Below are 12702 nucleotides of genomic sequence, written 5' to 3' on the forward strand. Positions count from 1 at the left end.
AACGAAACTGCACTGCAGCAGTCGTTCAGGTATGCTGCAGTGAAACGTTCCCTTCCATCGCAGCCGCTCGAATAATCGAACTGCTCTAACGTATCGAGTACTCGGACGGCTCTATTTCAGGTCACAGCCAGCTGAAAGTAGTTAAGTCCGTTTATAGTCAGACCGCGCGCAGTAGTACACGTTCAAGACTCTGGCCGTGCTCCGTTTAATCCCGTTTCGTGCAGAATACACCACGGACCTTCGCGCGGAGAATGAATTCCCCGGAAACTACTCCGGTCAAATTTATTAACTAAACCTGATCAACATTCCGACCGCCTGACAATTTTTATTATGATCTGTCCGAACAATGAAATCACAAAATTAATGAAACATCTTATTTAGCAAGACCTTGAAAAAAATGTTCTCTTATTTTTATTTATTTATTTGATTATAAAATTGCCGGTTAAAATCGCAGTTCAGTGGTAACAATAGTGACCGGTAATTGCAGGAACGTTTCGAAACCGAACCTGGTCAGACCGCAAAGGGTTGATCCGCTCGGATAACGAGTCGTCTATCCTGTTCGACGAAAAAAAAAGAAAAAAAAATAGTGGGTGTAGGGGTGGCTATATTTGTCTCTGGGGTTCGTAACTCGAGGCCGATCCCAAAGGACCGTATCTCGTTGCGTTCTCAATTTTTCATCGCGCGCGAAACTCGATCGCCGCTCGCCTCTAATAAAGACAGCCTCGTGCTCCCGTGCACGTGATCCCGAAACAGAAGGGAAAATCGGACTTGTGCGAATGCCGGCCGATATCTCGATCGAGGCCCTCGATCTCTACCGAGGGTACCTTCCGCGAGTCCTCATTACCTGCCAATTACCCGTCAAAGCGCGCCCTTTCAAATTGGATCCTGCGGCTTCCCCTTTCGACGTCGACGGATTTTCAAAGATTCGACTGGGAGAGAGCGTCGTACCGTGGAAATCGCTTTTCTAATGGCCTTTGTAATAGAATGCAGCGTGCGTCGCTTATGACATTGTTCGGAAACGGTCCCCACTCCCCGCAACATGTGCCGGCATTCAAGAGTCGAAAGGGAATCAGACGGAACCGGATTATCTCTTCGATTTTCTGTAACTCGATTCTGTGCTAGGGTTCTGGAAAAATTCTACAATGTCCCTGGTACCGAGAGGAAATTCGAGGAAATTTTTCAGATTATTTAAATCAAAATTGTCGGAGTGAAAAATAACACGAGCCAGAATATTGTAAATGTTCGAGAGCCATCGGGTTCTCCTCGATTCTCTGCAATTTCTCTCTGCGCTGGGTTTCTGAAAAAATTCTGATAAATCCTAAATACCAAAGACGAACTCCAATATATTTTTTCAGATATTTTGAGTTAGTACTTTGGACATAAAAAATTGCAGGCACCAAGAGAAAGTTCAAGAAATTTTGTGCTATTTTTAAAGTCAGTAGACGAAGCGCGAAAATGGGAGATAAACTCCGGAAATGCGCGCGGACTCCGAAGAATGCCATAACGCGCTGGCACAGGTTGTTGCCATTCCAAAAGCGAATTCCTGATGCAGGCGGAATATAATACATATGATCGAGTAGATCGCGAAGGAAGTGGGCGGGTCTTCGATAACCACTCTCCTCGCAGCACTCGAATGTTATAGGGGAATAAATATCGAAGATTGAGCGGTAGATTTCAAAGTATAGACAATGAACTGGGCAAAGCGGCGATTGCGATAGCAAGCGATTAAGATCGAGTGTCACGGTCTCGATCTTGGGCGCGAGCGAGACCGAAGATCGAGGAGAGATCGCGGGTGCGTGGGCGATGCCTTGGGGAACGATCAAATCGATTATCGATTCCGTGGTCGGTGTGTTACGAGTTTACCAGGTGGGTTTTCGGGGCAGCTTGGTGTCGGTACTTGTGTAGCAAATACAGCAATAATATTCAGACACTTTGAAAGTGATAACATCTTTTTTAATATCGCAACATACGACTTGGATTTTTTTTTCGACAAGTTACTATAATTAGTTTACTGCACGATGTGAGAAAGAAATTTTTAAAAAACTGCTATTGGTCTGAATTACCGGGAAAAAATTTTTATGTGGACCTATGTTGGAGATTTCAATAATACTATACAGAGTAATCAATCGGAGTTATCAAGGTCATCGATGTTTTTTGATACATAACTACATTTTTATTTTATTGCATCGGGTAACCGATCGAAAAATACATTCAGATCTGTATAATAACATGACCTTGACCTTGATCTGCAGGCAAAACTTTAATTTTTGAAGATCAAGGTCATTTCATGGTCATGTTGTTATACATATTCTTCGAACAGTTACCCGATGCAATAAAATAAAAATGTAGTTATGTATCAAAAAACATCGATGACCTTGATAACTCCAAAAAAATGACCTTTGGAAAAAATATTCATGCCAGATATTTGGTCCATTGACACCATGCACATTACGTAACAAATATCTTTTTCATCGCAATAACCTGAAGAGATATTTAGGTGTTCTTATTTAAACGGACCTCCTTGTATAAGTATTCTTTAAATTGTGGATATAGTCTCGCAGCGGAAACAGTTGTCAAAATCGTCATGTGATAAACTAATAGTTCTAACTTCTCAAAGTATTACAAAAGTGTTCGTCTTCGTAAAAGTGTCTGGATATTATTGCGATTGTATATACGGTTTGCATCGGGATTACAGCTCTGCGCGTGCCTTTTCCCGGGGAACGAGTGGCTCGAGCTTGAGAAGAAAGGTACTTACAAGTATAGCGCGCTCGCTACGAACACCGTCAGAACCAGCGAGTACGGTAGACACACGTGGCAGATCCCGAGGGAACGAAGTATAAAGTTGCTAACGACCAGCAGAATCAAAGAGTCCAAGACCAGGGCTCCGAAACCCATATCACACTACCAGAACATGTTAAACTCGCTCGCCGAATGTCATCACTGATCCGTGGCTACGTACGCGGATCTCGCAAACCAACCGCGATTCGCCGATGTCAATTATGATCGATTCACTCGCCACAGTGCACTCTGATGCACCGACGTTCTTAAAAATCCATCCACAGTGATCGATGCACGGAATACTCTGTGACGCAGAAATGGAAATTAAGAAAGTTCTTTTATTAATAAACATTCCGTCACAGGCTAACATTTTCGCAATTGTGTATACGGCAAAGAGCATTGCGACGAGGCTCCTGAGAAGGAAAACGAACGAAGAAAATCGCCGGACGCGATAATGCTCTCTCGCCTATTTTCCGGAAGCTGAGAATTCCCGTAATACAAAGATCCTTATCGGAAGCTGCATTCTTCCCTCTCGCGCTGCATTTACGATACCCCCGCGATTCTTTCGCTTTCCGGTCGCGATCTCTTCGTTAACCGGACACCCGTGATTCGTTTTTCTGACGGAAACGTCAGACTACGTCGGCTTACTCCGTCAGAGGAACGGATGCGCCCGAAATAACGGTTTTATACGTCGGCCGGGAGATGAATGGCCCATAATACCGAATGGGAAAATCGATTTTTTTTCACGCGGTTGCAGCGGTTGCTTCCGGACGAAATTTTTTCGGCGGAGAGCCTGAACATCCGGGAGCACGTAGAAAAATTTTTGTGAACATCCGCTCGCTGATTTTCGTTTTGGAAATTGTTCAAGTCATCGATCTTTTGGACTGTTTGTTGTGGTGGTAACTGATCTCTAACCGAACAGACAGACAAACAAACAAACAAACAAGAAAGCGAGCTAATAAAAACGTGGTAAAATGTTTGAATAGCAGGCTGCTTCAGAGAAGTGATTGAATATTCCGTCCTCTTTCCAGAGAATAATTGGTTAAAATGCGGAGCATATATCTGCATACATAGTTGAAAATTTGCATTTTTCTTGCGGAATGCGTGATCGAAAAATGTTTCAAGATTCGTACCCAGCTTGTCAAGAAATTACATTCGAATCTCGAAGTCTCAAGCACGAGGACGCGGATTGGCAATTCTCTTCTAAATTGCGCAATATTAAATATGCATTGGTTCACATCTACAATGTCTGATTAATATATTCCAGCTCCTCGGGAAACCTCAACAGCAACAAACAGTCCAAGCACTATTCACTAAATTATTCCTCCAACGTGTCAATTTCGGCACATTTATTTATCAGCGAAGTGGCACAACAAGGTCGCGACGAGTTGTGGGAATTGTACGAAATTCGCGGCGTTTCGAGGCCGATTTCTGATTGCGCGAATTAACGTACCATCGGGCTCGATTCGCAAACGCGACAAGATGGCGAATCTGCGGCAGCTGGCGAGCTCCGGTGCGTGAACGCACAGCCAACGAACTCGAACGCGATCCGTTCATCGATACGCGAACCGAAACAGATCTTCACCGACGGCGAACTGAAGCCGTGCATACGTCCGACCGCTAACTATCGTGTCGCCCCGAGGAGGATACCATTGGTCTGGCCGATGCTACGTCGAGGTATCTCCTCAGTGACGTACCGATATGCTATCGACATTGTTTCGAGAATCGCCGGCGTTGTTTACCTTTTACGGGGAGCCGACGCACTGTGTACAACGGTGCACGGCGTCTGCAACAGCTATGACTCATTACCACCGCGTTTGCGGTTAAATTAGTCCTGATCCAATCGGGTCTCGTTCGACTGTTACCTTAACCCATTTACTTCCCTGCTGTCTGCTACTTTGTCGTTTAGCCTCTCGAAGTAAAACTTGCTAATCTACGTGTGTGCAATTTCTACAATTCTCTATTGAGATTGTTTGTCTCAATAGAAACAATCTTATGTTTGAATTTATTCCGAAGAACCCGCGAACGAAGGTTTGTCTCAATCAATCTTATATGTTCGTCTCAATAATTTTATATGTTTGTCTGAATAGAAACAATCTTATGTTTGAATCAGTCAAATCAGCTTGTCTCAATGAATCTTATATGTTTGTCTCAATAGAAACAATCTTATGCTTGAATTTATTCCGAAGAACCCGCGAACGAAGGTTTGTCTCAATCAATCTTATATGTTCGTCTCAATAATTTTATATGTTTGTCTGAATAGAAACAATCTTATGTTTGAATCAGTCAAATCAGCTTGTCTCAATGAATCTTATATGTTTGTCTCAATAGAAACAATCTTATGCTTGAATTTATTCCGAAGAACCCGCGAACGAAGGTTTGTCTCAATCAATCTTATATGTTTGTCTCAATAATTTTATATGTTTGTCTGAATAGAAACAATCTTATGTTTGAATCAGTCAAATCAGCTTGTCTCAATGAATCTTATATGTTTGTCTCAATAGAAACAATCTTATGTTTGAATTTATTCTGAACAACCTGCTAACGAAGCTTTTCGAATTTATGATAGTAATTAAGATTATTCTCGAGGGAGTTGATGCTGAGGTCACACACAGTGAACATTTTAACGAAACCTGGCGAAGTATTATATGATTGTTTAAGAATAAGTTCGGACTCGATTGATCTTTTTCTAAAGCATCGTCTTTTTAAAAAATGCCAGGTCTGCCGGAAGATTCTGATGAGAGATCGATGGAGACTGATTGGAATGAATAAATCGAGCGCAGTGATACGACGGGAATAACGGGAGAGGAATTTCGAGCCGAAGAAAGGGGGGCACGGGCGAGCATCGACGAGGTTGGCCCGAAGGCAGCGGTTTACAATACAAACGGTTAAAAGGCTTCAGAAAGCTTGTAACCACTGAGAAGAAATACCACGGCTGAATGAAGGATCACGTTAAAAAATGGGCTTGTGGGAAAATATGCTTAGGTAACGGTGAATTAGGGTTTCACTATCGTTCATGTCTCGCCTTGGCGCGAAATTAGCACCTGCCCCGCCACGCTGGCCAATTACGACGCGACGCGACGGTGACAGCTGTTACGCGTAACGTAATTTACGGAAACGTAACGAATCCGCGTAGACTGTTCTATTTCAATGAAATCGATGGGTAACGTTCGTTTCTCGAGGCCGGTGCGGCGCGGCGTGATCCGTGTCGTTGTCGCGTCGAAAACGGATCGTGACTGGTCGACGCGTTAGCGTCCATCACCGAAAATAATTAAAAGTGTTCGTACGCCTGTGCTCTCGAGTATTTCACCATAGTATGCTACAGTATGAAGCGGTATTGCGACCGAAAGAGGGTGTTTAAGTGTCAATGAACGTGCCGAGACTGTCTAATGAAAATTGGGAATCCGAGAACATTAGAACTTTCGCAAACTACCGTTTAGTATAATCAGAGCGCTGCGCTCAGCCAGAACTTGCTTGTTCCAGCGGAGCTGCCGTAGGACCTCCTGGGACCACTCCGGAGGAGATCCTCTCTCTACCTTCTTTGAACCTTCCCCTGACCTCATCCTCCTTTCTTGGAACCGCCTTCCTTTGAAATAATAATATTTCGTTTTAGACACCGATATCTCTGTCATCTATACACTGTCTACCCTATGTCATAACTGGGAAAGTAGGTTTAGATGGTTGATTAGACCGTGAACGGAGATTTGCCTAACGTATTCGTGACACAGATCGATAACGTGTCTATACTTCGGGGTTTCGATGCTCGAATCGACTGCCTCCATTGTTCCGAACTCTCCAAACAGACATTTCTAGTCTTACAAAAATGTACTTCTCCACTTTTAATCATCCCTTTGAATGCCTACACTTTCACTACATGCTCAACAATTTTCGTCCAGTATCGCAAATCCTTGATGAAAATACATTTGTAATTCCCAGTATCAAAAGGAAGTCATCTCGAGGAGATAAATATATACTCCCTTAAGAATCAAAGAACTTGGAAATACGGTCTCATGATCGAACCTAGCGATCCACGCGGATCCAATTTAAAGATATACGTAGTAGCTGATTTATTATACAACGAATATAGCAGCGCGCGTTTTAATTTCAGCGACGTTTTACACGCCGGCCCATTCGCCAGTGTACAACGACAAACCGGCGAACTTTTTCCGCCGAAAGTTTATGACTCGTTCATATTTATCGACCTTCCGGTTACCAAACGCTGTAACAGACTGAGAATGCTTGGTCGATCGTGCAGCCGGAGCCTCTTCGCTGCGAACACCGCCGTCATCCTATTCTTGTCTTCCATGTGCACGTGTATTCGTGGAACGAGGGACCCAAACGGAAGAGAGAGAGAGAGAGAGAGAGAGAGAGAGAGAGAGAGAAAGCTCGGCGGCGCGACGTATGATATTTAATCGCGACCGATTGAACCGTACCGGCAGCAATTATTCACCAGACTCCTTCCCCAGCATCCCAGCCTCGAAATTTCCAAACGAAAAGTTCGTGAACAATTTTTGAAAAAATTTTAAGCAATACCTCGCTGAAAAAATCGAGCGAGGTCGTATCGGATTTACGACGCGCGCGTGACTTCTTCCACGTTTTCGAGATCGAGATTACAGCACGCGTTTTCGCGATGCTTCGTTATTTTATCGATTGCCCGACTGGCGAGTTCCAATCAACAATTTAGAGATCGACTCTTGTAGGCTTTTACTTTTATGGCGTGTTTCAGACTGACTTCGGCGATTTTTTTATTGGCGAGGCAAACAACTTTTTGTTCCAGCAAAGTTTCGCGAGCCGTTCGGACGATGTTTCAGCAGAACCTGGGAATTTTTAGACGGAGGAAATATCAAAGTTGAACTTGCTAGAGGTGGTCGAGGCTCGGGGTCGGAAACGTGCGTTCGAGTATTTTTGGCATCTGCCTCGTGTTGATTTCGACGATTTGTTCACTGGGAAAGTAGAAGTCTTTTTTCTATGGGATTTTAGTTTACAGTTTCGACTATGTTTCAACGATGTTTAAAATTTTTCGATCGAAGAAAAATGAAGACTAAGCTGGCCACATAGGTTTAAAGTTGGGGGTGAGAAACGTCTATTTGGATATTAAGTCGACTTTGGCATTTTTTTCACTGGAACACTAGAGAACCTTTTAGAACAGGATTTTCTTCTCGGTTTAGGAAAATCCACAATGGACCTTCCTACAGACGCTCAAAAGGGTTCTATACAATCTCCACTCAAACTACTTCATCTGATCAAACGTCAGCCTGAAAATAAATCTATACTTTCGGAACTCTTCTTGCTGCAAATACAACGTCTAAAAATCATGATTTCTGCGTTGACTCTTCATCCTGGAAATTACAATTCGAAATTCCAGCACACATCGACCTGTCAAGTTCCAGTCAATTTCGCAGTGTTGCGCGGTAATGTATTTACCGGGAGGACGGAATTCAATGCACGGTTTCGGTCGTACTGCATCTGAAAGTCCGCGAAAATTTCAGTTCGACGCGAACAAGCAAGAATTGCGAGAAGTTTGAACGAAGAAGTTCGATGCATATTCGAGACGCGAAGACTCAGTTTCTGTGCGATTCGCAAGAGCGAGAGGCGTGAGAATCCGGCTGGCATTCCTGCCGGAGCATGCGAGTTCGTATAAAATCGAATTGCCGAGGTCGCAGCTCGTTCCGACCACGTTTCATTAATTAAAAGTTTCATCGACGCGACGCGGCGGACAGCGCGAACGGGAAACATTAATTATCCATGGGGGGAGGCTGACACGCCCGTTCTCGCAGTCTGCACGGGGACAACTGTCAGCGGGTTTGTTTCATCTCTCTGTCGTTCGATGGGAGTCGTCCATCTTGAAGCACGCGTGCACAGTTCGATGCCAAAGACAACGCATGCAGTGTTTCGTGGCGTTCAGCGGAGAGATGGGCGGTTTAAACAATACCTCCGAGCGGAGAATATGAAACGCCAATTTTACGGTCCAACTGGATTCTGTTTCATTGAAATTAGATCTTACAAAGAGAGCGCAAGGTCGATGAGTCTCAGATTTTATTGAAACTTTGTAAAGTTATAGATCTCATTGCGCTCTCCTTGTTAGTGCAAAATGAAAATTATCTATCCGGGTTGCAACAAACCAAAGTGAAATGGAAAGGTATTTTCTAAAAATAATACAACAGAACTTTTAAATTCTTCTAACCTACTCATTTTTGTTATAAATGTATAAAGTCCACGGTCTATACGTACTACGTTGATTAATTTTAATTATTGTATGTTGAAGGGAAGAATTATGTATTATACATCATCGTGATAAAATACTCTTTTATTCAGTCAGACGTAAAATGCAAAATATCTCGATAAAAGAAGGCGATCATTAGCGAGTTCAATTATAATTCTTCAACTCTTAATTGGCATCGCTCATTGGCTTGTATGAATGTGTAAAACACTTCAGTTGTGTAAATAAAATGCTAGAAAAATTATGAAATTGCATATTATTCAATACGGTTTGTTGGACAGTGTTTTCTGTCATTTGAGTTTGTTCGCCGTGGAACTTTTGGAAGCAGATTTTAGCGATCGGTGTGTATTATTTAAACAATACTGTGCCCATCTCTGTGCAGCGATTGGACAGGGGGCACGCAGGGTATATTCTTAACGAAACACAGTCGCAACACTCGCAGGGCACTCGACACTTACCTGTCGGAAACGTGGTTTGTCTTGATTTATGGTTTTATTCTGTTGGATTGGACTTGGGATACTATCTAAATGTTTCAGTTATTTAATCACCTTAACTCATTATCGAATCTACAATTCTAACTCTACGATTACAATATCTTCTCTGAAACGAGGAATTCATTTTCAAGTACATAGATGTTACAATTTTAAACTAAGAGATGGTATTTTTAGATTGATTAGGAACGAATCAAATAAAATTGTTGCTGTTCAAGGTATTTCAATGCCGCTCAACCGACATGGAAATTATCTTCGCAAGGATATAAACGAGTTCTTTAATCGAATCCCGATGCAACAAAGACTAAATAATGATTGAGCGGCGCTTCAATGAATCACTATGAAATACCCGCAGCACATAATAGCGCGTCAAATCGCCGTAGCTGGGAATAGAGCTACCAGAGAAGAGGGGAATTCACGGACTCACAAATTACCTATTCAAGTAGAAACTTTATTACCTCCATCAGTGCTTTCAGTTTATTGTATTCCGTACAATCAGTTCTTACCGCGGGACTGCGGATTTTTATTTTTAAAAAATAAAAAAAGTAGTCTAATTTTAACTTGCATCTAGGTTGATCCACCATATAAATACAAAGAAGAATTAATTGCCGATAAATCCGCCGTGAAATGGAATTTTTCCAAAAACCACATAAAAATTCGCAGTCTCTTTAGCAAAAATGCAGGGTAAGCGCTCGCAGCCCGATTTCGCAGCGATCGCAAAGCCGCATACACAAAATCGGTACACAGCAACCACCACAAAGACAATGGCATGGGGTTCGACCATCACAATAACAATTGAAAAGGGTAGAAAACCATTTAAGACAATATTCGTCCGATCCTCCGGTCACGGTCGAATCAGATCGTTGCCATTCGCGTAACGGGGTGAACAATGGGCGTTGCGAGCACACGCGACCGGTGGAGGGGGCGAGTGGGTGGGTACACCGTGGACGAATGGAAAAGCAGGTTCCGTCTCGCGTCGATCTCGATTTCCAGCGTTTCCTCGAGAATCGAGGGGCCGGAAGGCGATTCAGCCCGAGGAATGCCGGTCGGGAATTGCGAGGGGGCGGGGCTTCGGTGGCCCACGCCCCGCCCCCTCGCCGCCCACTGCTCCTCCGCCCGGAGTAATCGAGTAGTGCGTGAAAGCTTTATCGGTCCAAGGTGCAAGGCTCTTCATTCCGTTTCATTCCATTCCATCGCATCGCATTCCAAGCTCCGATCGAAAGCATCGAGGAGAGAAAGAGAGTGAGAGAGCGAGAGAGCGACGAGACCAAATATATATATATATATTCTCTCTGTCGCGCGTCTATATATTCGCTTATTTTTCAATGATTTTATTTTTATTGGATTCGTTTGGCAGTATTTTCTTGCCGGTCCGATTTCACCGTGCTCGACCGGAACGCACTTCGCAATCCTATCGCACTCTTTCCGTATTTCATACTTTTTTATTCGTTTATTTATTTATTCGGTTCGTTTCTTTGGATGTACGGTCGATTGTCGTGCGACCTGGCGGTTTGCAAGCTTCGCCGGGGTTTTTTGTTCGTGACGGGGGCACAACCAGTAAGCGGTCCAACATCGAACATCGCAAGCTTGTGTGTGTTTTTTTTTCTGATTGATTCGAGGTTGATTTTATATTATTTTTTTCTGATATTTTTTTTTTTTAATGCCTCGTGCTGGTGGATATATGTCGGGAGATGTCGGGGAGGTCTGTGTCCGGCGCCCAACGCCACGGTGTGGAACATACAAAGCCTCTGTGAACATTGTGCATTCGCTGTCAGTGGAAGCTGCGTGAGAAAGGCTGGAAGACATTGTCTTCCGGATGACAAGGGGAACACGGGGATCATGCTTCGCGACGATTCGATTACGTGCTCTCGCGATTCTCTTTGAGATCGTGCTATAATCAATCTCTCATCCTGGTAATGGGCACTCTCGTTAGACTACGTTCGCTACCGTCGCACAAGAAAATGCGTTGAATCCCCGTTTTTTAGGCTTATCAACTTTTAAAAGATCAATTTTGCTTTTATTAGCGAATGAAATATATGTATATAAATTAATCCAGCTAATTTTGCACGTTCCTTTATGACTGAAGCACGGCACACAGATTATGGCAGAGCCTGTACAATTTGATGCCATCATCGACGTGGAGAATGCGAACGTACCATCGCGAGACAAAGGTTGCAGGCAATTACACGCCGATGCAAATCGATAGCGAATTTATCGAGTCTCGCGCACAGGAGCATGAAGCATGCGGGACGAATTTCCAAATAATCATTTCAATTATCCTTCGCTTCGTAATATTATTTTTAGTGAGAATCGTCAAACACGCGTTGGTGGAAAGGAATTTATCGACGCTCACAGACACATTTGAAATCTCGAATTTTCAGTTTGCTTGTGCAATGATTTTCTGATCGATGCTCCTGTGTGTGCGTGTATCGCGATTATGACACATTTCCGATGCTCGAAAGCGCTCGAAGCACGGTCGAATCGTCGGGATCGGTAGGGAATCGACGGAGTACACCGTCGATTCGACGCGAGCAGAGCTCCCATGTTTAATTACAGCGACAGTAATTATAGAATTTCGAGTGTGAACGGCCGAACTCGAAACAACACGAACCGGGACCATCTACCGGAAACGGAAATCTCGAATGGAGCTGCTCTGCTCGCATACAGAGGAGAAGGGTTGCAGCACCGGGTAACGAGGCAGAACATGAAAACAGGGTTTAGGCGGGTAACAGATGTACCGGCCGAGTCGTCGGGGCTTGGATCAGTCGCATGGAAAACCAGAAAATCGACGATTCCGAAAACAAATGTTTGCCCAGCCGAGGCTATAGAAGTTTTGCTTTCAAAGTCTTCCGGTACTTCCGGACTCTGCTGCTGATTCGAATAGCAACCGTCCCAGTTGCAATTATCTCCTTTTCGCCGCGGAAATTCCGGCGACTCGCATGTTTGCTCGCGGGAAGCTTTTAGTGCGGAGTTCTTTTGGTTTGAATGAACAAATTCAGTGGACGGACACGAAGCAATTTTTGTAGGCACTTTTTCGAAATGAGTTTTCTAAAAATCCGAGTAAAGTGAAGAAAATTTATAGATTTAAAAGAATTAAACAGATGTGAGACAATTTCTGTGCTTAATTGTTGTCTGGAAAGATTGTGAACAAACGTGCGAGTCACTGTGTTTAATATTTAGAACAGAAAATATGAAAGCTGGTAATATCGTGAT

The 12702-nt window shown here is 43.5% G+C and overlaps 1 protein-coding gene across 11 annotated transcripts in view; it reads right to left on the reverse strand.

Moving 5' to 3' along the window:
* Positions 1–12702, reverse strand: part of Shaker (potassium voltage-gated channel protein Shaker) — a 225530-nt gene that overhangs the window by 186155 nt on the left and 26673 nt on the right. For 4 of the 11 annotated variants that reach the window (XM_076431098.1, XM_076431096.1, XM_076431097.1 and 1 more), the window contains exon 1: positions 1–2176. This exon is cut by the window's left edge. The exons of the other annotated variants lie outside the window; for them this stretch is intronic. The gene's annotated coding sequence lies outside the window, so the exon portion shown is untranslated. Of the gene's footprint in view, positions 2177–12702 lie in introns of those variants that run through there. 11 annotated transcript variants of the gene reach the window in all.

Source organism: Lasioglossum baleicum, chromosome 9 (genome assembly GCF_051020765.1).
Source record: "Lasioglossum baleicum chromosome 9, iyLasBale1, whole genome shotgun sequence".
Classification (NCBI taxonomy): Eukaryota; Metazoa; Arthropoda; class Insecta; order Hymenoptera; family Halictidae; genus Lasioglossum; species Lasioglossum baleicum.